This window comes from Engystomops pustulosus, chromosome 11, assembly GCF_040894005.1.
Source record: "Engystomops pustulosus chromosome 11, aEngPut4.maternal, whole genome shotgun sequence".
Lineage (NCBI taxonomy): Eukaryota > Metazoa > Chordata > Amphibia > Anura > Leptodactylidae > Engystomops > Engystomops pustulosus.
The window spans coordinates 31,891,044-31,918,091 of NC_092421.1; the positions used below are offsets into that span (position 1 = coordinate 31,891,044).

The 27,048-nt window shown below is 41.7% G+C and overlaps 1 long non-coding RNA gene across 2 annotated transcripts; it reads left to right on the forward strand.

Annotated features, from left to right (window-relative positions):
* Positions 1-215: 215 nt before the first annotated feature.
* Positions 216-26,730, forward strand: LOC140106643 (uncharacterized). Of its 2 annotated transcripts, none has more exons than XR_011850825.1 (4): positions 216-290; positions 25,496-25,556; positions 26,238-26,356; positions 26,450-26,730. It is a non-coding gene; the product is annotated as an uncharacterized lncRNA (long non-coding RNA). The 2 variants fall into 2 exon arrangements; XR_011850824.1 differs by lacking the exon at positions 216-290 and adding an exon at positions 24,516-24,582.
* The last annotated feature ends 318 nt before the right edge of the window (positions 26,731-27,048 follow it).

The following is a 27,048-nucleotide window of genomic DNA, read 5'->3' on the forward strand; positions in this document are numbered from 1 at the left end:
GGGGGGGGGGGAGGCGCATGGCCTGGAACTGAGACTTTTCATATCATGTATGCAATAAAGCAGGCATCGAAAGCATACTAAAGCCTCCCCCATAGAATCTTTGTTATAAATGTATGATAGCCATATGTCTATCTGTCAATTAGATATTGATATGCTCAGTACTGCAAGAAAAAATATACCGTTCGCTGTTCCATATACTTTTATTATAGGAGTGTGTTGCAATGGATCAAACAACATCACCTGTCATTCCTACCATACAGAAAACGTGATCATTTTATTTAGCATCTAAGGTAAATATATAATGCTGATAATAATGAATGACATGAAATATGGTAAGTGTTGTAACTGTCACAATTTTTCATTTCATCAGATTGAGAAGTTGATTTAATCCACCCTTTGGGGCGGACAAGTCTTGCTTGGGTCACCGATTGTAACCAATTTGTATTTGCAGATGCTCTTGTCATAGATGGTGGTGCACTCTTCCTCGTTGTAGTTGAATTGAGGTAGGCCACTAAAAGAGGAAGACAAAAATAAATAAAAAAAAGAATAAGTCATACTGTTATTAAAGTCAATGTTCTTAAATTGTAAATGTTAAAGTTACAAAGTTTCTCATATAGCTGCAATAGCTGAATAGTAAAAATTCTCCAATAAACTTTATTTACCTTAGCCCTTCTCTGCTATCATCTTGCCTTAGCCCCCTCCCAGAAGTCTATTCTGATTTCTGAGAGGTTGCTAAAAAAAAAGAGTGCAAAAGGAGGGAACATAAGATGCAGTGTACAGACTGAGTAGTTATAGAAGGGTGAGAGCAACAGGAGCTCCTTCATTTTACTTATGTGTGCTCTGTCTCCTCTGTCCTCTGAACTCCTCCACTATTGTCCTGATATGAAGAAAGTGACAGCATCTACTGAACAGCCTGGCTGACTCAGATTATGGGTCTCATTGAAAAATGTGAGAAAAATAAGATAAAAATCTCAGTATATAAGGGGATGGAGCAGATAAAAAGCACATACATTGTATACATATATACACACGTATATATACCGCATGCACACATATGTGCAAATAGCAAATACATGGACAGAGTCCCGCAGAGACCCCGATTGAACAAATACCCCCTACTACCAACAACAGGTTCCAGAAACTGCGCCAACGAGAATCGTATTGGATTTACAGTATGGACACCCTCTCACCTGCAGGTCTGAATGATATGGTGGAAACATCATTCTAACTCCCACCCTCATCTCTCCACTCCATTACCCTCGGACTCCACTGGTGACTCATCACGATTTTTTCCTTTTGTCGGACAGTAAACTGCGGGACTCTGTCCATGTATTTGCTATTTGCACATATGTGTGCATGCGGTATATACATGTGTATATATGTATATAATTTATGTGCTTTTTATCTGCTCCATCCCCTTATATAATGAGATTTTTCTTATTTTTCTCACATTTTTCATTATTATTATTATTTCTATTTTTATTTTACTTATCTTTATGGATTCATGTTGGGTTATATTTATATTATATTTATATTTATGTTGTTCCACGGGCGCATCATGCCACATACCTTTATTTAGACATGTGCAGACAAGCACACCCCACAGGAACACTTACTCTTTGAGTCATTTACTCTCAACATTTGCATCAACATTTAATAAATAATTTATTATTACATGCCGAAATTTAGCCTTTCAATACATTACAACATAAATTAATATTTATACATAACTCTGTCCACTCTACCAATCATCTATTCTCTTTTATTTAATTTTACTCTTCCACTAATTTATTCAATCTTTCTTGCAATCATCAATCCATTCTTGTAATCATACCATCATTACTCATCCATTCACTTATCCTCTCCCGCCCACATAACTAATTAATCATTTATTTATTGAATGAATCATTTTCCCATCCATCGATATCCCATTATCTATCATTTATCGTGTATCATTTTTCCCTACCAATTTAACATCCCCATCCCTTGTCCCATAACCATTCCTTCTATCCATTCCCCAAATATTTACCACCACCACAGCGCCATATACCACTGCATCGCTACATTCTACTACATTGCTACTTTCCTCCCCCAAGGTCTTTCCCAGAGGTCAGCGCATGCGCACTGCCTCCTCCACATCTTCCCCAAGCCAATTAAAGGAAACCTACCACTTGAAGTGGCAGGTATAAGAGGGAACTACCGAGCACCAGCTCAGGGTGAGCTGGTGCTGGAGCTTATTTTTGTTAGTGTTTTAAATCGCAGTATCGCGGTTTAAAACACTTTTTAAACTTTATGGCCGGAGCTGCTTCGGTGCAGGGAGGTACGCGCTCAGCGCTTACCATGCGCGCGACCGTGCATGCGGCTACATAGGAAGTGAAGGCGAGTAGTGCACGGTCGCGCGCATGGTACGCCGAGCACGTACCTCCCTGTGCCGAAGCAGCTTCAGCCATAAAGTTTTACAAGTGTTTTAAACCGCGATACTGCGGTTTAAAACACTAACAAAAATAAGCTCTGGCACCAGCTCACCCTGAGCTGGTGCTCGGTAGTTCCCTCTTATACCTGACACTTCAAGTGGTAGGTTTCCTTTAAAGGAAATAATCAAAAATCAAGTCAGTGTAACGTATACAAATTAACAGTAAACTGATCCGACAAGACTCAGCTAATCAAATAATGAAAATAGCGCAAAGAAAGCTATGGCTGCCCTCTTGGGTATGCATGCAAGCTTTAAACTAACAGAAAAAGAGGATGCGTGTTGAGATGTGGAGTCTTCTGGCCGTTAAAAAAAAAAAAATCTTTACTCAGGTTTCAGGTCCAAAGAAAAGGCTTGCATTTATTTGCACAAAAATAAAATGTACAGAACAAAAATGCTGATAATTCAGGGGATAGATTGCAGCTACCCTGGAACAAGCAGCTCCCCTGTGGTCAGATCAGACACTCTGACCTAAAGACAATCCATGTACACACAGGTGTCATTAAATACCCAACTATTTCCTTTGAGTTTTAAAGGGATACACCCCTGGGTTGCACCTTTAACAACAAACATCACACAAAGATATATTTCTTACTTAATATACATAATGCCACATTACAATATAATACACAATATAAAAATAAAGGGGAGTTTACAATATACGCAAAGTAACCAAAGTTAGAAATGCAAACATAAACCACATGGCTTCAGCTCAGCATCACCTGGCAGTAATCAGGTGCAGCTATATAACCCCAGCTCACCCTCTGCTCAGGTTTTGCACACACAGGTAAGATCAGGTAATGCTGAGTGGTGACTGCTGAACTGGTTTGTCTGGTGAAACAATAGTGGACAGAGACAAAGGTTTGCTGGCCAGCAGGAGGAGAAAAAGAAGAAAAGTTACAAACACACAGACAGACAAACAGTTCACCATCCACCCCTCAACAATGCGACATGCCAAATGTGATAATAAAAGATAATTTTTATGACAACTTAACCAGACAGGAACGTATGAGTTTAAGCAAACTTAAATCTCTGGATGACATCCAGATAAAACTGGCTGATAAAGGCGGTAATGTGGTCTTATGGCCAACTGCCATGTATCTGAAAGAGGCGTATAGACAACTACGCGACACCAAATGTTATAAGAAATTGACATTCAATCCTCTTTCCTCATACAGTTCCCAACTGGCAAATATCATCAATGAGGCAATGGATGACAACACAATTTCGAAGACACTTGCAGAAGCCCTACTAATAAAGGATCTGACCATCTCCACGCTATATCTATTACCGAAGATCCACAAGAATGCATCAACACCACCAGGACGACTGATTATCTTGGGCAGAGGTAATCTTACAGACAATATCTGCAAGTATATTGACTCCCTCCTCCAACCTGCAAAATTTACCATCTTATTTGAGGGACTCGACTGACCTCCTCCGATGGCTTGATGGGGTGCAGTTGGATCCGGAGGATATATTAGTAACATGTGACGTCGAGTCACTATATACCTCAATTTTACACAGCGATGGGTTGGAGGCAGTCGCATACTTTTTACAAACGACGGATTACACAGGTCTGGAACAGACATTTATTGTGACACTTCTTGAATTCGTCCTGAGTCACAACATTTTCACCTTCAATGGCTCCTTCTACCTGCAGCTCCAGGGTACTGCTATGGGGGCAGCATGCGCTCCCTCATATGCAAATTTATTCCTGGGGCTGTGGGAGAGGGAGCTATTCTTGTCGGACGTCCCATCGGATGTGCCAGATCCCATTATGGGACCGGTATATCGATGATATACTATTCATCTGGTGGGGGACCCAACCAGACCTCCAATTACTTATTGACAGACAGAACTGTAACACTCGTAATGTCAAATTGACTTACGACTGTCATCACAGTTCAGTCAACTTTTTGGACGTAACGGTGACTCATGATTCATATGGCTTCCTTCACACTAACACCTATAGGAAAAAAACATCGGTTAATACCTATCTCCATTACTCCTCAGCCCATCCAAAGCGAGTTCGAGATGCTGTTCCAATTGGACAATTCCTGAGGATAAAACGTATATGTTCAACCGAGGCTCGATTTGAAGAACAAGCGTCTGATCTTCGTCAACGGTTCTTGGATCGTGGTTACAGCAAACGGTCCATCAAGAAAGCATATCGAAGGGCCAAATATACCGGACTTTCATCTTTATTGTACCCACACACATCATCGTCAACAAGCAATTGCACTATACAACCTCCACGCCTGGCAACCCCCTTTCATAGTCAATGGGACGAAATGATGATCATCTTGAAAAAATATTGGCCGATACTTCTATCTGACCCGATTCTCCAACGAATACTTACCAAATATCCGGCTATGGCTCCAAAAAAAGCCTCCAACCTTCAAGATATACTAGTCAGAAGTTATTTTCCCCCAGTGAAGACTCAACTGCTGGTATTTAAGGCTCCAAAACCAAAATGGGGGAGTAAACCATGTGGCCGATGCATTTCCTGTCCAAATATGGATCACGCAATATTGTTCTCTGACCTGAGAGGGGGCCAGGAATATAAAATTAAATGCACAATTTCATGCAACACAAAAGGTACAATATACTTTGCCCAATGTCCTTGCCCAAAGATATATATCGGGATGACAACCCATGAATTGTGAATACGGGTTCGCGAACATGTCAACGATACTCGGAAAGCATCATCAACCGAACCATCTCAGGTTGACAAATTAAAACCAATACCCCGGCATTTTAAGCAACATCATGCGTGCAACTCAAAACTATTTTCAAAACTATTGATCATGTGAACCTTGACATGAAGGGAGGCGCATTAAAGAAGAGACTCCTTCAAACAGAATCTAAATGGATTTGGACATAAAATACTGTACACCCCCTGGGTCTCAACGAAAACTTTGGTTTTTCTGCCTTTCTGTAACTAAATATGACCTTTTATTTAGACCACTTGTGGCCATTGCCTGCTAAGCCTGTTACCATCCTTATTTTTGTATTTGTTGTGTTTATCACAGTTATTTTAACCATTGTTTTTATCATCAACGGTGTTCACACACCTCCAGGTATTACTTCCAATTTTGATATGGGATCATCCCTGTGGATACAATAGACTGTTAGATAGTGAATTGGTATATTGCCGTTTTCTGGTATACCATCTGATAACCCCAGTAGTGAGCCCTTTTTTGATTTCACGCATGGGAAACGCATGATTACTAATGGTCTTTAGGATTTGGAGTTTGGTGCATGCATATGAGCTTTTATTCCTACAGGAGCTGCTTCTTGTAAACAGACATCCATCACAGGAACAGAATGACGTTAAGTATTAACTTTTAATTTCTTACACGTAGTCCTGTATGTCACTTATCACCTTCTTGCACAACACCTCTCACCCCTCGCACTTGCTTTATGCACTTTATTGATTTTTCACAATGACGTTGGGTTTTCCTAGCACTATTGCTTTGCACCATCACTGCTTTCGTTCTCCTAACTTCAACACTTTTAGTGTTAATGCATCGCTTCAGCATCACTATATACCCTATTCACGTTCTCATAATTCCCAGCAACATAACCCCTCACATTCACACAACCAGTACTCATTTACACTTTATCACTACCTACACTCAGTAAATAATTATCTACTGCCCTAGCCACCTTTGCATCCATCATCCCCCATCCAGACACTTATCCCTCACACCTATTTTCTTATCGCTTTATTCCAGCGACATTATACACATACATCAATACATGTGAAAAAATCATGTGTATATACCGCACATCCCATCGACTTTTCACACTCATTACATAAGTGCTCACTTTATTTCAGCATTATGATTAATGGTTTTGTCCAGCAGCATCTATTAGACGCATCTTACTAATCTTGCCCAAAACTTCTAGTGATAACCACATGATGTTCTCAGCAAATATTACACCAATGATCTACCGGCTCATTTATCCTTTTAAGTTATACTTATGCTCTTTGTATCCCGTTGCTATCTCTCACCTCCACCTGGTGCGCATGCTCGGTCTGTCGCAGCGCCGCGATCTTTGTGCGGGGGGCGTGTCTGTGTAGTCATGTGAGGCGGAACGTAGGCTCCGCCCCTCTGACGTCACGGGCCCGTCCCCGCCGATGACGCGGGGCCGATAGGCGGACCATGCGCCACACACACAGGTGAACATGGGCTTTCATTTTGAATCTGGAGGCTTATTGGCCCTCAGTTATATATAATCCTGGAGCGTGTGTAGTAACACCACCCCTTGAGAAAGACCAGGCGGGTTGAAACGCGCGTTGGGGGCTAGAGGCACGCCAGGTAGTATGTCCAATTATTATACCTCATGCAATGTTTAACTCTGCAGCTACTAACCAAGGCACGATGCTGCATTATAGGGTTTAATTACAGGCCGATATAGGCAATATGTTGCTAATGGTATATATGTCGCATTGCAGTATGTTACTTTTTATATTAGTCGGTTACACTTCCTGTTAATATAATATTGTGTATGGACAGTATACTTGGTGTGCTTCATGTTTTACGTCTCTCCTGAGATGTCATTTTATATGACATTTTAATGAACTTTGTATTCAATAAAAATTATCTTTTATTATCACATTTGGCATGTCGCATCCTCTTTTTCTGTTAGTTTAAAGCTTCCTCTAAAGGAAACCTATCACTGCTTGCATGATGAAATCTGTAGGCTACTTAATGCTGATGCCGGCACATAGTTTAGTTAGGCTCGGTGAACTTTAGTTGAGCTAAAAAAAACGATTTTCTTACATATGTAAATGAGCCCTCCGGTGCTACCCTACGTCACCTTCGGGCTGGCGATGGCTTCCGATGTTTAATTATTCCAGCCAACTTCAAATTAACCCCTTCTTCAGGTGCAGAGAGCCGTCCCTCCCTTCATTACCTATCCACTCAATCCCCAATCCTTATCTCCATCTAAACCCATTCCTTCTTGCTATCCTCCTCTGAGGTTGGACACCAGGCAGCATAGCAGCATAGCTCTGCCACTCACCCGGCAGGAACACCCCCCCCCCCTCCCCGCAGGTATTTCTATTGCCCCACTATAACCCAGAAATTATGCAATCAATTAATCATAAACTATGCAAACTTCATTATATTAGATTATATTATCACCTTTGACTGCATTTCATTTTATTCATTCCCCTATACATTGCATCATATTTACACGCTATTTAATGATTTTAGTTTTACTTTTACTTATTTATTGTCCCCATAACCATTTCATCAACTATTTATTTATTTAGCCATACATTTATGCATTACGTACGTCCTTGTGTGGCTTTTAGGCGTTGCCCCACTGTCCGGGGGTCTCTTGTACGTAACCTATTCTCCACACATTACCAAACCTGGTTAGAAAAAAGTATCCCTGTGGGCAATTTTAGGTGTGGTTTCTGTAAATTTTGTGACCATAACAGTCAACTTAAGGTGATATGCCTTGGAGGGGTCACACATAGAGTGAGAACGTTCATTTCCTGTAAGTCCACATTTGTAGTTTACATAGTGTTCTGCCCCTGCAAATTTTTCTACATTGGGAAAACCATACGTAAACTATACATTAGGTTCAGGGAACACTGCAAGTCGGTTAACACGGGAGAGGGATGCCCCCGGTTAATTGAACACGTCAGAAAACAACACGGGGGAGACACACGGGTATTGAGATTTGCAGGCATTGATCATGTCAAAGTTGACCCCCTAGGGGGCGATAGGAGTAAGAATCTGCTTAGACTAGAAAGCAGATACATAATACAGTTCAATGCCACAGGTGCCCTAGGACTTAGGCTACATTCACACTGCCGTTGCCCGCCCGTACCGTACCGTAGCGGGCAACGGCAGTGTACGGGGAGAGGAGGAGGAGGTGAGCGCAGCTCACCCCCGCCCCTCTCCATAGCAACCTATAGCACACGGCCCCGTATTACGGGAAAAGATAGGACATGTCCTATCTTTTTCCCGGGTACGGAACGGTACGGTGCCGCACGTGTGCTGCACCGTACCGCTCCCGTAGGGTGCCGTGCGCTCATAGGAGTGTATGGGGGACGTATATCGGCCGTATATACGTCGGCCGTATATACGTCCCCCATACGTTCGTGTGAATGTAGCCTTAATGACAGGAATGATTATAGTGTCTTTGTGTAAAGCCCTCTCCCTTTTCCTTCCCTTTTCCTTCCCTTTTTCTTCCCTTTATAGCTTGTCAACCATTAGTTATATACTCGCCTTATACTAGCCGTGTTGTTCCGCTATTTTCACTAAGTGTCCTCACTCTATGTGTTACGGCCCGATACAGTCTTTACACGTATGTAAGCATGTCCCAGATAGGCATATTTTGCCAGTGTTTTTAATATGAATTTGTATTCTCTGTGTTTTAACTCACACTGTCACGTTGTTTATTGTATTGTTGTTGTCATGACGCCCACCACCGGTTCCGACGCATATATTGTGCGCGGCGCGGTGAGATGACGTCATATGGCTTGATAATGCGCTAGCTTAGCGCGAAACGGCCCGTCGCCAGGCCCCGCACTGCCTATGTATACACCGCAATAAAGACTGAATTGCACAAGACCGGTGAGTGCCGCTTCCTCTATGTTTTCCATTTTAAGATATGTATATGTAGCAAAACTGCCCATGTTACTAGTTTTGGATATAGACCTTAGATTCCATATTTTTTTTTATAAATCCAATCTGATAGGGTTGATTATTGTATATTTTACAAGTGAAGAGTGAAGAATTACAATAAAAAAACAGCATTAAAAAAAGGGGACATCTGTCCTATATTTCCTATTCTACCTCATTGTTATTTCTTTATGGTTTCCCGGTACATTGTACGGATATTAAATTATGCCATCAGAAAGTAGGGAAAAGCAATTAGAGGATATATACTATAAAAGTAAATATCTGTCCTATGGTAAAAACCTTCAATAACAATGCTCACTGATCATATATGATGTGCTGTTCAGATATGATTTGCATGAAGAGGGTGAATGGGCTTCATTTTTATCAAATAGAACAATTTTAACACCTGTTTTGGGTTCTGATGATCAAACCTGATACTTAACAATTTCACTGAGGGGAGTTAGTGGATATTGAGCACTTAAGCACACTTAAGTGGTAGGTCACATCTTTGGATACAATGGGACACATTTATCAGGGCATTCTATTCCATTATTCGCTGTACAAAAGCACAGACACACTGGGAGAGACAAGACACAAAGGGACCAACAACATATCTAGACATACTGTAAAAGCAGAGCCAGACAAAACTTGGTTAACCCCTTAAGGACACAGCCATTTTGTAGCTTAAGGCTCAGTCCCATTTTTGGACTCTGACCTGCATCTCTTTATATGGTTATAACACTGTTACTTATCTAAAAGATTGTTTTTTCCGCACATGTTGTACTTCATTTGGTAAATTTTTGCTGATAAGTTTTGCGTTTATTTACAAAAAAAAGAGAAAAGTTTGCCTTTCTCGAAATTCGAAATCATCGCGTTTTCAGGCAGATAGATTTACTACCTAAATAACTTGGCGAATAACATTTTCCATATGTCTACTTTACATTTTCATAATTTTTGAAATGTTTGGATAATTTATTTTGACGTCATGTGGCTTACAAATCGAATAGAGATTTTCTGTATTTTCAGAATTGACTATTTTGGGGATAAATACTGTTTGAAATTAAATTTTACATATTTAGCATTAAAACCCCCCTATATAACCAACCCATTTTCAAATCTGCACCCCTCAAACTATCAGAAACATTACAAAGATTGTTAACCCCTTGAGATCTTCAAAGTAATTAAATCAAAATGGAGGTGAAATTTAGTCGGTTATACGTTCATTTAGCCCTAAAATTTACACATTTCCAAAAGATAAAAAGAGAAAACCCACCATACAATTTGTTATGAAATTGCTCCCCAGTGCAGAGACTCCGCACAAGTGGCCGTTACTTGTTTTATGGGCGCACAGCGAGGTGCAGAAGGGAAGGAGCACCCTGCAACTGCCAGGATTTTAGTTTCCTCATTGGCCCCTTTTGCAGGCCATAAAATTTTTCGCTTTTGCGTTATTGGGGCCATGTGACAGCATTTTTTTTGCGGGATGAGGTGCTTTTTCCAGTGTTACCATTTTGGGGTTGGTATCACCTATTTTTGAAAATTTAGGAACTTTTTTTGAGGTCACGAGTAGTAGTATCAATTCTGTACTGGATTTTTTATTTTTATTTTTTTTCGTGTTCACCATATAGCCTAATAATCATGTTATCTTTATTCTATGGGTCGATACGATTATGGGGATACCAGACATGAATATTTTTTCTTATGTTTTACTAAATTTGCCAAATAAAACCTTAATGTGGGGGGAAATCATTTTTGCATCGCCGTATTCCAAGTGGCATAACATTGTTACGTTTTTGGCTACAAACTTGGTTGATGGCTTGTTTTTTACGGGACATGTTGTACTTGGCAACAGTATCATTCTGGAGTACATTTGTTTTGTTGATCACTTTTTATTGCATTTTTAGTGGGATTCAATAGGTAGGTGCGCCAAAAATTGCGGCTAAAAATGCTAACAAAATACACATAAATGTGGAAAAGCTAGGCCACTACCACTTGCGCCACAAAAAGATGTAGGTATCAGGGTAGTTGAAAACATCTGTTCTTTCTGTTGCAAACTCATTATAAATGATCCGCAACAATTCTCCGCTCAAATAAAAACGAAAGATCCCGGCATTTTTTAGGCGCACATATGATAATACATGTCCCCCATTTAATTTTTTTGTGGATTTGAGTCCTTGCATCATAAAGAAATATGCTGCATTGGTTCCCTCTATCCTGGGTCCAATTAAGGAAACTTAATACTGTATACTTATTCTTTACATGTAGTATAAAACATCTTACACTCGGCAGCAACTCATGGATCCATCACAATAGCATTTACAATCCTTACAATCAGTTCTCCAAGACGAGTTATATTTATGAAATATTCCTCCTTGACTGCATCCTAGAGAATAAAAAGTACTAATTTTATGCGATTTATATGCAGAATATACATTGACATGATCTTTTATGGGAATGGGCAATGAATGTCAGCTCCTATCATTGAGGTAAATTGTGGTGATATATATATAGCTAATATACAAAGCTGTTTGTATTTATGTGTATGTCCCCTAAATGAATGTGCACTGCTAACATTCACATCTTAAACAGATCCATATATAGACAGATAGATATACATTTAGCTAGACATACAGACAGATAGACATATAGGTGGATAGATAGACATTAAAACATATAGATATACAGAGAGATAGATAAACTTAATACAGATAGATAGATAGATAGATAGATAAAAACATACATACAGACAGATAGTCATATGGATACATAAAGATACAGAGAGACAGATAGACATGCATACAGATACAGACTAACTTGAAAAAGGTGGTTACCCACAGAATCGTCGCATTATTATGTATAATACGTTGTATATTTTATACAGTTATTTGCATGTATTGATGACTATTCTAAAATGTTTAAAGGAATTATGAAAATAATTTGCTGAATGTACCCAACCAAGAGATATGTTTATGAAAATAAAATCTAAAGTCTAAATTCAGTCTATAGTGTATAACCATGTTCTTACCTCTAGGATCTTTTGGTTCCATAGGTTTGTAAAATTCACATGTGGCATCGCAGAAACCCACAAACATCCCAACAGAGAGCAAAGCAATAACCAGAGAGTATTTCTGAAATAAAATGGCAAAGTTTTGCATTTTCACAATTGAACCCTTCTGTTTGTAAAGATTTGTAATGGAAGTGATGGGGGGCTCATTTTCATAACAAACTTCAGTCACTGGATGCTACTCTGAAACCTCATTTCTGTGAAGGTACATATTACCTATGGCATGTAACTAGAACAGTTACATATGTTTAATGGGTTAAAATCTGGTGACAATAAAATACTAGCCCCCTCAAGTAGGGTATGAAATGTTTTTTCTAAAGTTATCCATTTACAAATGAACAGCAGAAAATGCTTCCCACTTCTTTCTTCTCCACATCAGATCTCAATGAAGTGTCTTGCAGCATGAGCCCGACATGGTCCAAATTAATAAAGTTATTATACCCAAATAATAAGAGAGACTATGTGCAATTAACTCATAACTGGCACTAAACAGTGGAAAAAAACACAGGTTCTTAATATATTCACAAGATATTATCAGTCAAATACATACAAATACATAACAATTATGAATATATTCTATAAACAAACTACTGATTTTTCTAAAAGACTGGTTAGATCTCTAGCCAATCTATTACCCTTCTAAAATTTCCCAAAAATGAAAAAAAAAGTCTAGGTGTTCAAAAGCACCTTGTTATTTTTCCTCATCCCACCCTTGTCCCCTCCATCCCCATGTTCACTGTATTTCACTTGTATTTATACAACGTCCTCTTTACTGATTTTAATATTTCAATGTGGTATGTAATATGACTAACATATCTAACATAACCATAGCTATATAATTTATACAGTTGAAGAAAGACACATGTCCCTACTGTGACCAGCGCCTGAGGCAGGCTATTCCATTATATATGTACTCTGCCTAGTTGTACCATTATATATGTACTCTGCCTAGTTGTACCATTATATATGTACTCTTCCTATTGTACCATTATATATGTACTCTGCCTAGTTGTACCATTATATATGTTCTCTGCCTAGTTGTACCATTATATATGTACTCTTCCTATTGTACCATTATATATGTACTCTGCCTAGTTGTACCGTTATATATGTACTCTGCCTAGTTGTACCGTTATATATGTTCTCTGCCTAGTTGTACCTTTATATATGTTCTCTGCCTAGTCGTACCTTTATATATGTTCTCTGCCTAGTCGTACCATTATATCTGTACTCTGCCTAGTCGTACCATTATATCTGTACTCTGCCTAGTTGTACCATTATATCTGTACTCTGCCTAGTCGTACCATTATATCTGTACTCTGCCTAGTCGTACCATTATATCTGTACTCTGCCTAGTCGTACCATTATATCTGTACTCTGCCTAGTTGTACCATTATATCTGTACTCTGCCTAGTCGTACGATTATATCTGTACTCTGCCTAGTCGTACCATTATATCTGTACTCTCCATAGTCTGGTTGTACCAAAATTATTGTGCGCTGCTTAGTTGTTCCAGTATGAATGTGCTCTGCCTAGTTGTACCATTATATATGTGCTCTGCCTTGGCTGAAAGTTAACAACCCATTTAAATATTTTAAAAATTCAATTGTGTCCAATACTATTTACATCGGGTATAATAATGAAATGTAGATTACAGATTAAATTTTCTAATTTTCTTTAAAAAAAAAAAAACCTGTTAAGAAATTCCACAAAAGTGTTTCCCCCAATTGAACCTCATTTTGTCCAACAAAGCTCAAGCAATCTTATAGCTTTGAAAGGGGTAACTAAAATTAAGGCTTTTATAAAGAAAAAAATTAAGAAAACATCTGAAAAATCAAAATGTATGTTTCCAGAAAATGTCTTTAGAAAGTTATATAGTATTTCTATGTAATTAGAGGGATTTGCATTCCAGTATGGTAAGTTGTGGTAAGTTGATAATTAGTTGTATAATTATGATGTAATGTGCCATGTATGTGCAGAAGAGAAGACACTCACCATCCTGGAAAGTTTTTGTTGGTTCTGATGGTTTTCTGGCTTTGAGCCTCAGATTTATACTTGGTCAGAAGCTTTGTGACTATAATCAACATAAGATTTCCAAAGTAACCTGACTTTCTTCTACCTCCTGATCTGTCACTTTGTGTTCTATTGCTTCTATTATATTCTTATTCGTGTAATGGTGCAGTGAGGCGCAGTGACTGTACATTTGGTCACTTATCTGGGATTTTACATCAGTACAGACTTGGGTCATAAACTTGTGACAACTAAGAAACACAAAACCGGGCTCAGTCTTTGCCAGCAATTTACACTAAGACTGTGGAAAGTTATTAGAACTTGAGCAGAAATTAAATTGCTGCGGCAGTGGGGCAGAGCGCAACATTTGCAAAGCTCAATTCTATACGTAGAAACAACAGCAACGAATGACAGATTATGGAGCAATGAATGCACCCGATTATAACCTTGGGTTAGAAATAAATCTCCACTGTTTGGGCGTGAGGATTAAATGTTTCACAGGTTCCTACTTTTCAAGTTAGAAATTAATCATCAAGTGTAGTGCAAGATATAAAAAAAAAATATACGTCCTCTACTAAATTATTACCATCAGGAATATACAAACCGTAGTACATATGATGGTAGATTCCTGCTTTTACCATAGTACTGCTACAATACAATAGCAAAAAGTCAGTGTCGTACAGTAGCTAATAGTCACAGTAACTCCCCCAGAGTAGCCAATAGTAACAATGTGGGGGAAATTTATCAGAGCTTGTACTCCACTTCTCTGACCTGCAAGCCAGGAATTGCAACTTTTTTTACCCCTTACACAAAGTGGATGTGGAGCGGCATACAGGGGACAATTCCAGAAAGTGCAGTGTTCCAGCTTTTAGTGTTCCTGTCTCTCCTATACACCAGGAAATTAAAAAGGTTGTAGTAAAATTTTTCACCAGGTAGTACCTGGTATAGAATTGTTTGAAAGTGCAGCTGCCCACCGGTTATATTTCAGGAAGCAGTAGTCTCTCAGTTTATTTGGCGCATACAGGGGACCTACATTGTATCATTGTATACATTTTATGATAAATTATCCCCCAGTTCACCTAGAGTAGCAATAACATTACATTAGTAGTAGCCAATACAGTAGGTAATTAACAAAGTGCCATATTAGTTCATTAGTAGAGATGAGCGAACATACTCGTCCGAGCTTGATGCTCGTTCGAGCATTAGCGTACTCGAAACTGTTCGTTGCTCGGACGAATACTCCGCCCGCTCGAGAAAATGGCATCTCCCGCCGTTTTGCTTTTTGGCGGGCAGAAACAGAGCCAATCACAAGCCAGGAGACTCTGCACTCCACCCAGCATGACGTGGTACCCTTACACGTCGATAGCAGTGGTTGGCTGGCCAGATCAGGTGACCCTGGAATAGACTAGCCCCTGCCCGCGCTGCTCGGATCATTCTCTGTCTGGATGCCGCTAGGGAGAGAGCTGCTGTTGGTCAGGGAAAGCGTTAGGGTGTTCTATTAGAATAGTGTTAGGCAGGAGTAATTCAACAAGAACCCAACAGCCCTTCTTAGGGCTACAATAACGTTATACATTTTTTTTTTTTATTTGCTTGTGGCTGGGCTTGCTGGCACTAGTAGTGCAGCTAGTACCATATTGTGAGGAATTTGCAGGGGGACTTGCTACCGTTGTGTTTAGCTCTTAGTGACACACATATCCACCTCAAACACCGAAGTGGGACAATTTATTAGGGGTTTGATTAGAATTAGGCAGAGTCTGCTGATTTATTTTTTTGTTTTACCTTTATTTCATTTTATAGCTCAAACTCATCTTGCAAAGCAGTGTGCTTTCAGTGTAGGCTACAAAATAGCCATAGGAGAACCCCAACGGCTTACTTAGGCCTACAATAGCGTTATATTTTCCTTTTTTTTGTCTGCTTGTGGCTGGGCTTGCTGGCATTAGTAGTGCAGCTAGTACCATATTGTGAGGAATTTGCTGGGAGACCTGCGATCGTTGTGTTTAGCTCTTAGTGACACGCATATCCACCTCAAACACCGAAGTGGGACAATTTATTAGGGGTTTGAGTAGAATTAGGCAGAGTCTGCAGATTTTTTTTTTTTTTACCTTTATTTCATTTTATAGCTCAAAGTCATCAGGCACAGCACAAAATCCAGTTGTGTGCTGTCAGTGTAGGTTACAAACTAGCCATAGCAGTAGCATAGCATCGTTTTGTTAAAAAAAAATAAAAAAAAATAAACACAAAAAAAAAAAAAATTAAAAGTTTACACTTTAATTTGGAAAATGTTTAACCCGAGGGCTAGGGGTAGAGGACGAGGGCGTGGACGTGGGCGTCCAACTACTGCAGGGGTCAGAGGCCGTGGTCCTGGGCGGGGTGAGACACCACCTGCTGATGGGGGAGCAGGGGAACGCCGCAGAGCTACACTCCCTAGGTTCATCATGTCTCAAGTTACTGGGACTCGTGGTAGAGCACTGTTGAGGCCAGAACAGTGCGAAGAGGTGATGTCGTGTATTGCGGACAATGCTTCTAGCCATTTGTCCACCAGTCAGTCTTCCACGCAGTCCACCCATGTCACCGAAATCAGCACTCCTCCAGCTCCTCCACCTCAGCCTCCTTCCCCCCAGTCTGCCCCCTCCCAGCAAAATTTGGCATTTGAACCGGCATACTCTGAGGAACTGTTTTCTGGACCCTTCCCACAGTCACAAACCACTTGTCCGGTTGCTGCTGAGAAATTTTCCGATGCCCAGGTTTTCCACCGGTCGCAGTCTGTGGGTGATGATGACATTATTGACGTAGTTGAAGAAGTGTGTAAAGAGGTGTCGGACGATGAGGAGACACGGTTGTCAGACAGTGGTGAAGTTGTTGTCAGGGCAGGAAGTCCGAGGGGGGAGCAGACTGAGGGATCGGAGGATGATGAGGTGACAGACCCAAGCTGGGTTGATAGGCCGGGTGAACACAGTGCTTCTGAGACGGAGGCGAGTCCTATAGCAGAACAGGTTGGAAGAGGCAGTGGTGGGGCCAGACGGAGAGGCAGGGCATGAGCTGGTGCATCAGCGCCAAATGTTGCCCGTAGTCAAGCTCCCGTGGCGAGGGCAAGATTTTCAGAAGTCTGGAGGTTCTTTAAAGAAACACCGGATGACCGACGGACTGTGGTGTGCAACCTGTGCCAAACCAGGATCAGCAGGGGTTCCACCACTACCAGCTTAACTACCACCAGTATGCGCAGGCATATGAATTCTAAACACCCCACTCAATGGCACCAAGCCCGTTCATCTCCGGCCGGGCACACCACTGCTCCTTCCACTGTGTCATCTGCTAGTCAGCCCAGGACCCCGGCCCAAACACCTCCCGTGCAAAAACCCCATCTTCGCCTCCACGATCCTCCACAGCATCCACCAGAGTTCAGCTCTCCATGCCCCAGAAGCTGGAGCTCAAAAGGAAGTATAGTGCAACCCACCCACACGCCCAAGCCCTCAACGTCCACATCTCCAAACTGCTTAGCCTGGAGATGCTGCCCTATAGGCTGGTAGAGACTTTCAAAACCTCATGGCTGCGGCCGCCCCTCGGTATTCGGTCCCCAGCCGCCACTACTTTTCCCGATGTGCCGTCCCAGCCCTGCACAAGCACGTGTCAGACAACATCATCCATGCCATGACCAACGCCGTTTCTGACAAGGTCCACCTGACCACGGACACGTGGACGAGTGCTGCCGGGCAGGGCCACTATATATCGCTGACAGCACATTGGGTTAACTTGGTGGAGGCTGGGACCGAGTCTGACCCTGGGGCTGGTCATACTGCCGACGTCGAGGATTGCGGGGCCTACCTCGGTCCAGGTCTCTCATGCCTACTATGCCTCCACCTCCTCCTCCGAATTACCATCCGTGGGCATGGCGCCATCAGTCGGTAGCTCTAGGTACAGCGGCAGTGCCATGCCTGGCCCATGTGTTAAAACTCATAGTTCAGCGGTTCCTCAAGACATACCCTAGTCTGTCTGATTTGCTCACGAAGGTGCGCCGCATCTGTGCGCATTTCAGGAAGTCCAGCACAGATGCTGCCACTCTCAGGGCAGCGCAGCGCCGCGCCGCCTCCAACTGCCCGCTCACCGACTGTTGTGCGATGTGCCCACGAGGTGGAATTCAACATTAACCATGTTATCCAGAGTTTACCAGCAGCGCAGAGCGATTGTAGACTGCCAGATGTCAACTTCCACCAGAACTGGTAGTCAGGTCAGTCAGCTTCCTCAAGTCTACAATGAGGAGTGGACGTGGATGTCTGATATCTGTCAGGTGCTGAGTAACTTTGAGGAGTCAACACAGATGGTCAGTGGCGATGCCGCCATCATCAGCCTCACCATCCCGCTGCTTGGCCTGTTGAAAAACTCTCTGGTCAGCATGAAGTCGGAAGCTTTGCGCTCGTCACAAGAGACGGGGGAAGAAGATTCCCTTGTTGATAGCCAAAGCACCCGCAGGTCTGTTTCTCAGCGCATATCGGAGGAGGTGGAGGAGGAGAATGTTGGCGAGACAGAAGAGGGGACCATTGTTCAGTCCTTCACTGTTCAGCATGTATGGGCAGTAGAAGAGGAGTTGGAGGAGGAGGAAATGGAGAGTCAGGCCAGTGAGGGGAGTGAATTCTTGCGCGTTGGTACTCTGGCGCATATGGCAGATTTCATGCTAGGCAGCCTATCCCGTGACCCTCGCGTTCAAAGAATTTATTCTAGCACTGATTACTAGGTATTCACTCTCCTGGACTCAAGGTACAAGCAAAATCTTTCCACTCTCATCCCTGGAGAGGAAAGGAGTGTGAGAATGCATGAATACCAGAAGGCCCTGGTGCACAAGCTGAAACAGTATTTCCCTTCTGACAGCGCTAGCGGCAGAGGGCGTACTTGTGCGGGACAAGTAGCGAGGGAGAGTAGGCGAGCAGGCAGCTTGTCCAGCAGTGGCAGGTGTACGCTTTACAAGGCCTTTGCCAGTTTTATGTCACCCCAGCAAGACACTGTCACCTGTCCCCAGTCTTGGCAGAGTAGGGCTGATCTTTACAGAAAGATGGTGAGGGAGTACGTAGCTGACCGTACCATTGTCCTAAATGATCACACAGCTCCTACAACTACTGGGTTTCAAAGCTGGACATGTGGCACGAACTGGCGCTGTACGCCTTGGAGGTTCTTGCCTACCCTGCTGCTAGCGTGTTGTCCGAGCGGGTTTTCAGTGCAGCTGGTGGCATCATCACCGATAAGCGTACACGCCTGTCGACTGACAGCGCTGACAGGCTGACGCTTATCAAGATGAATAAAGCCTGGATTTCTCAGGATTTCCATTCTCCACCAGGTGAAGGAAGCTCAGCCTGAATAATTTATGCACTCCTCCTCCTCTTTGTACACTAAAGCAGAGGAATCTGGCTATTTTTTGCCAGGCCCAACTGGCTCTAGCTATAGTACTCTATGTATTTAATTTTTCTGGAGGACCACCTACCTGCTCCTCTGGTTTGAAAACTTTTTTGGACTGCCACATACAGGCACTATCCAAATTAAATTGTCTCCATAGCAGCCTCCACATGTCGTCTTTTTAGCTGCCTCCACATGTTGTCTCCATTGCTACCTCCACACGTCATCTCCATAGCTGCCTCCAAAAGTCATCCATATAGCTGCCTCCATACATGGTCTCCTTATCAAACAAACTGTGTCAGGCAGAATTTTGGGTTGTTTTCATGGCTTCCACATCAAACTTGTTAAGTTTGTTGCCACCCTGCTGTGTTATCCACAAAATATACTGGCAAACTTTTATCATTTACCGATATTATTTCAGAGCTTCTTGCGCATCTATTTGCATTCCCCTCACCCGCCATAACCCAAACTTATAAGAACACTACTACGCTTGATCTTATACAAAAGGTTCTTAGAAGTGCTGTTTGGGGAGTAGCCGAGAGACAGGGGCTTGGATTGGCGAAAGCTCGCCTGGCAGCGGAGCACCAGCTCCATCCCAAGATCCAACTAAAATAGTTTTAACTGCAGCAGCTTTAATCTACTACTACTTCACTGCCTCCATACATCGTCCCCTTATCAAACGAGCTGTGTCAGGCAGAATTTTCAGGTGTTTCACCAGATACATAGTGGAACTCGGCCCATCTGTCGCCGCCACGCTGGAGACCTGAAGTTGCAATCATAGCAGCGCAATATGGATGCCCCATACTGTCGCTCTTAATCATGGAACCATTTCCGAAAAAACTATTAAAAATAGAACCACTATGCTATTCCATTATTCCTAGGTGAAATATTCAAACGACCCCGCCTGCTTTGAAAATTATAATTTTTTCAAAGTAAACGCTTCTGGCCCCCAGGCCCATTTTGGGTGGGGAGGAGCCGAGAGACAGGGGCTTGGACAGGCGAAAGCTCGCCTGGCAGCGGACCGCCAGCTCCATCCCAAGATTAGGCAGCCTCAGAGGCATCCATGCATGCTGCCCCTGCTGTTTCCTGTCCATTTCCGTGGTGTTTCCATCCTTTTCTTAGGTTCCCAGGTGTTTGGCCAAGCTTCCCTATGCAGAGCCTTGGTCCACTTGAAAAATGCTCGAGTCTCCCATTGACTTCAATGGGGCTCGTTATTCGAGACGAGCACTCGAGCATCGGGAAAAGTTTGTCTCGAATAACGAGCACCCGAGCATTTTAGTGCTCGCTCATCTCTAATTATAAAATATTTCTCCCCAGTAACATTTAGCAGCCATATCCACAGTATATGACAGTGGTGGCGAACCTATGGCACTAGTGCCAGAGGCGGCACTCTGAGCCCTCTGTGTGGGCACCCAGGCCATGACCCCAGGATGAAGTTCACCAGACAGAACTCAAAGAATCTTCCTGGAGAATCTTCCTACAATATTAGACGCATTTGCCCTCCTCCTTTCAACTGTGTTGGTGTCCTTAGGAGGCTGAACGACTGAAAGTTGTCAAAGAAAAAGGATAAATAAATTACTGCTGAAATTGCTGTGCTGGCATTTTGTAATAAATAAGTGGCTTTTGGTTGAAGTTTGGGCACTCCAGCTCTAAAAGGTTCGCCATCACTGGTATATGAGGTAATAAGCTGATATACAGTCATTTCTATCGTGTATAAGATAACTGGGCTTATATTCACAAGGAGACATACCACATAAACTCCTTTGATAATTATAATCTCTGAGGTAAAAATCCTTTTGACATGATGTAGAAGCTGATTCTACACTGGTACATGATGTGTGAGGTGTATGTGGTGACAACCGTGTGTTATAACCTCAGTATTACGCTCCCTGAGGCAGCAGAAATGTTTCTCCATGGTCTTCAGGTGAGAGAAAGAGGAAGAGCGACACAGGACAGGAAGTGATACCTACTGCTGGGTCTCACCCCTCTCACAGTACACCTGCAACACCCTCGCCGACGCAAGGCAGAGCTGTGTTTGCGAATACGTCTCACCATGTCGCTTGCAGCCTCTGTAGGGTCTGATCGGCCCCAGAGCATGTCACTACATAGTCCCTAGATAACACAGGGGAACACTGCAGTGGTAGAACCTGCCTGGTAAGGCAGGAGTTAATTGTTTTGTGAGATGTCATATGTGTCAGCCAATCACATGTGTTACACCTTATGCCTGTGAGCTGAGATGTAATTGGAGGAGTAGCCACCACCTGACCAGGGGGAGTAACAAAACCGCTGTTCAGGAAACCTCTGGAAGTCAGTTCTCTCTCAGAAGAGAGTGCAGTGTGAGGAGAGAGTTCACTCTCTCAGATTAGAGACTCAGAGGAGTCTGTGCAGCCAGCACACCAGACCAAGAGCAGGTGAGCCCAGCTCCCTGCCTGAAGAGTGGAGCTAATAGCTAGTTAGTGAGAGGAAAGGGGTATCATCCTACCTTCAAGGGTGATACCTGAAGCAATCCAGGATAAAGCGGAAGCATCCTACTAGGACACAGCTACCTCCCAGCCTGCCCTTTGCATCCAGGCTGGTGATCTATATCCTGTGGCTCCCTCCAACTACATCTCCAGCACTCCACCATCCTTTTAAGGCACGTTGCTAATGTTCCTGTCGGTTCCAATAAAGAACTGTAAGTTATTTTTGTTCAACGTCTGCCTCCGTCTGGTTCCTGCTACTACGGCTGTCACCATCACGGGCACCCTATCCACCACACTGGGACTCATATTCCAGACCCCAAAGGGTTGCCCCAGGGAGAACCGCTATAGCAGCCTCTTCCTCATCATTTCTTGCCAACACCACCCTGCTGGAGACCTGCCAGGCTGTAGGACAGCCCTCCGGTTCCCCATACCAGGCACCGTGACACTAGCGTGCCTAGGCCGCAACCGCCAGCCACTCAGGTACTGCGGGCCCCGGCTGACTCCAGGCCCCAAGAAAAGGCTAGGCCCCGGTGGGGGATGTTGCACACCCTACCCTACATACTCTGCCCTCTCAAAGCATAACCCACTTATATTGAATAAATACAACTACATAAAAAATTCCAGCCTTCTAAATCCCCCCATGCCAAAGTAATGTCCCCCTTTGCTTATGGCTCCGGGGGTGTCTTTACATTAAAAGTCTTTGGACAAATTCTGTTCAATTTTTTGAATTTAGTGTTTCATCTCCACTTATTTAAGTGTGTAAGGGCATCCTAATGTGTAAAGTGCCGAATGTTGGTTCTAAAAATCATGTGAAGTATCAAAGTCTGCGTGTCGTGCACATTGAGTTATGGCGGTGCCCAAAACACTCCAAAGGGGCACGCAACACGTGACTGTAAAAAAGGGCCGCAACACATGTGACTGGCACCACCTAGATTAATTAATATTTGGCCGCACAAAACACACAAAATTGACGCACAAGAAGGGACTGTGGCGGCGCCTATTTAGTAATGTCTGCTCCCAAAGCAAGCCAAAATGACACACAACAGGGAACTGTAACGCTGCCCATTTTGGAGTGGTGTGAATCCAAAAAAAAATGCTAATAAATATCTAAAAATATTTAGGAAAAACAGAAAAATAAAAAACATTTGAACATAAAGAGAAACAACAGAGAGCAAGAAGCAAATAGTGTGCACATCTTGGTAAGTATATCCTGAAGCTTCACAACATTTGCAAAATAACAGTTTCTGAAAAATACACCCTGTGAGGGAATTCTTAGCTTGAAGATGGAAAAAAATGTTTTATGAAACAATGAAAAATAACTTTGACATTAAGTTAAAGGGGTATTGTTGTCTGGGCAGTCACATTCAGTTTCATTAATCTGCCATATGTAAATATTTCTTCAATTAGATGTAAAAAATTACCTGTGTGAAGATAATTTCTCATAAATGTAGTCATATGGTCCCTTAGAAACAAAATTGTGTCCTTGGATGTGACCACCTCTGCTGCAGTGATTGCCCAAAGAAACAAAAGGTTTTTGTATATGAAATGTCCGGGAGTTACTGCAGGTCCCACAGCCGTCCTGTGGTAATGATCGCTGAATCCAGGTGGTCAGGCAGGGCTCGAAAGCGCATGTCTGGCCACTGCTGACAGAGTGTGATGTGGTCGTAACCGTGGAAGCCATCTCGTTTCTATGGGTCAATATGGCAACATTTATGTAAAATTATCTTCACACAGGAACATTTTTTTTCAAAAAACATCCAATTGAAGAAATGTTTACATATGGCAAATAAATTTAATTAAAGGTGAATGTCCAGATGGCAATACCCCTTTAAATGTGTTGGAATGTTATCCGTTATGTTGTTAAATTATCTGTTGTCCAAGTCTGCAAAGACTTAGGCTGGTGCCACACGCACCGCTTTGTCTGCGTTTGCAAAATGCAAACAAAGCCGCAACCACCGGGACGGGCCGCGGCCCGATCGCATCGGCGCTTCTATGGAAACGCCTGCAATCAGGAACGAGCCGCCAGTGTTTTGCGTTAATTTCATTTTAGAAACGCAGATGCGATCGGGCCGGCGGCCCGCCCGGTGGGTGCGGCTTTGTCTGCTTTTGCAAACGCAGACAAAGTGGTGCGTGTGGCACCAGCCTCACAGTCCTTGGATTATTAATCCTACTTACATTTTACAGAATAGTGACAACATTTGCAAATTTATGAACAAGTCGGAGACCAGGTATAATTAGTGTTGTAGAATCAAGCACCCTGGCTAATGTGTGCTATTGAGCTTAGAAGTTTACAAAATAATTAAGGCAAATAGACAGCACATGGCCTTGATGAGTGTGTGACATTTAAAAAGCAAACCGAAATTTGTCAGAAATGTCGAGACAACACACAAGTAACAAGTGTTAATAATTACCTACATACTTTGTAGCATAATAATGTTTGAACATATTAAAATAAAATTCTGCAACATAAAAAAAACTAGACAAAAACCAGAGATGAAGACATGCTGACAGTGCTTTTGTCAATAGATGTGGCCAGTGTAAGATTTATGTAAGTTAAATGCTTCCTCTAATTGTTATGTTTGTTTAAAAATCTGTAAATTGTTCAAATGATTTTCTAAGATGAATATGTTTGATACATTTTCACTACAACATTGTAATGTGATATTCTGGTTCTTGAACCGTTAATATTTACTCCGAGGATAATGTTTTTGAAATATAGCCCACTTACATGCTTTATGGGCAGTCTCTTTCTGGTTTTGTTCTTAGCTCGGCATTTTGTTAACCTTTTCACTCAATTAAACTGGCTAATGAACATGAGGTGCTCCTAGCTAGATGTAAAAATTTATAGACCATAGAGCTGCAGTTGGATTTTCAAAATTACCATATATACTCGAGTATAAGCCTAGTTTTTCAGCACAAAAATGTGGTGAACACCCAAACTCGGCTTATACGCAAGTAAAAAAAATATATCAAAACTCACCTTTCTGGCTTCCCCCACTGCTGGCTATATACTGGGGCAGAGGGCAGGCTATATACTGTGGGGCAGGGTCCGACAGGCTATATACTGGAGAGGCTGTGACCAATGCATTTCCCACCCTCGGTTTACACTCGAGTCAATCGGTTTTCCCAGGTTTTTGTGGTAAAATTAGGGGCCTCGGCTTATACTTGGGTCGGCTTATACTCAAGTATATACGGTAAAAAAAATTTGGTGACAGCTCACACCAGTATGCCGATGCCCTTGAGTTACAATCATTGATCCTGTTGTGAGCTGTACTTTAAGAATGTTATTCCTGATTGCAAATTCTAATGTATCTCTACATTTTGGATTGCTTTTACAAATGAGCACAGAAGTACTTTAGATAAGAACATTTGCATGTACAATAATATATAAAGTATTTAGTCTGAAAAATTTACAAATTGAATATTGTTGCAAACATCTAATATTTGCATACTTTTTCTAGCATGTTTCAACATACAAAGATTGTGGATGACCCAAGGAGAAAAAAATAACCAGCCATTTGGGTAATTTGCCAAATTTCTAAGGATGCTAATGATGCTTTTAATGTACTTCCAAATCTGTGTCCAGCTACTTTTTATAAATTTTATTAATCGTGCACATATGTCACTGTCTGTGTAAAACCAAACAAACCATTTTTGTCCGGACAAAATACACCTCCCAATGTTGTGGCCTCCCGGAATTAAGCTCAGATGCACATATGGGCAAACAAATAACAGACAGACTTTCTATGTTGTGGATGGACTTAAAATAATGGAGAATGAACACGTGTTCTAGATTTGATTGTTTTTATCACATTATAATACGGTGCACAATATGGCTGCCTTGGTTGAGCGTTAAAATTAATGTTTCTTTTTTGTCCATGTATCTTTATTGCACTGTGTGTTTATTTGATACCAAAATGTTAATGACACTGTCAGATTAGATTAAAACACATATTACAAACAAGACCTTGATCCAAACTAATATAACACACAAATACAGTTCTAAAGAAGTCAGACCTGTGTGTAAAAGGAGAATTCAAAGAACAGTGCAAAACTTCTTGGAACCATTTCACCAAATTACAACATGTACTCATATGTTTGACTTTAAAAATGTTGAATTGTCGATTTTATTTTGAAGTATGAATGCCTAACATGCTGCATGTAATAATAATAAAAACGCTTTCCTAAACATCCATTTTAAAGTTAAACATCATCAAGAAGACCCTGAAAGTAAACCGCCATCCACAAGCCAAGAAATGGAGACTGAAACAAATCATCCACAGGGTTTCTCAGATGCAGACACATCAGCTACTTCAATCCTGGTAATTTCATACATGATGATATGCAGCTTGCATTTCTATGTAGACATTTTCAATATGAAAAAATGTGACAAATTCAGTTTATTTACTTTAAAGCAGGAAGAAGAGGAACTTATTACTTTACACCTTGAGCCGGTTGTAAAAAACATAGAAGAGTGCCCTTGTATAATTCCGTTGAAGTAATTGAAAAATTTATAATTTGTGAAATCAAACTTGACAATTTCAATTCAAAAATTGACCAAATTATTTCTTCAAAGAGGGCAGTAATGTTGAACCCAATTTTCGATTATCTATGTTTTTAATTTTCTGATTTTCAAATTAAAAATTTGTGAGTTCAAAGTTGACAATTTCATTTCAAAAATTAAAAAAATATTTCTTTTAAGCCAACATTAATGTTGCAAGCAATTTGAGTTTTATGTTAATTGTTTAAAGCTTTTTGAATATTATTTTGTAATACATTTTGTTGTACCCTAGCTACTGGTCTTTGTCTTATTTTGTAAGCAAGACAAAAATTTAAAGTCAAAGATCCACAAGTCAGACAACTCTGCTTAGACCTACTCACATTGGTTCTCACTGAAAATTTCTTTCTGTTCAGGGATACTTTCTACCTACAGATTAGGGAAACAGCAATGTGGTCCAATGTGGCTCCTCCATATGCAAATTGTTTCATGGCCGATTTTGCGGATTGCTTCGTC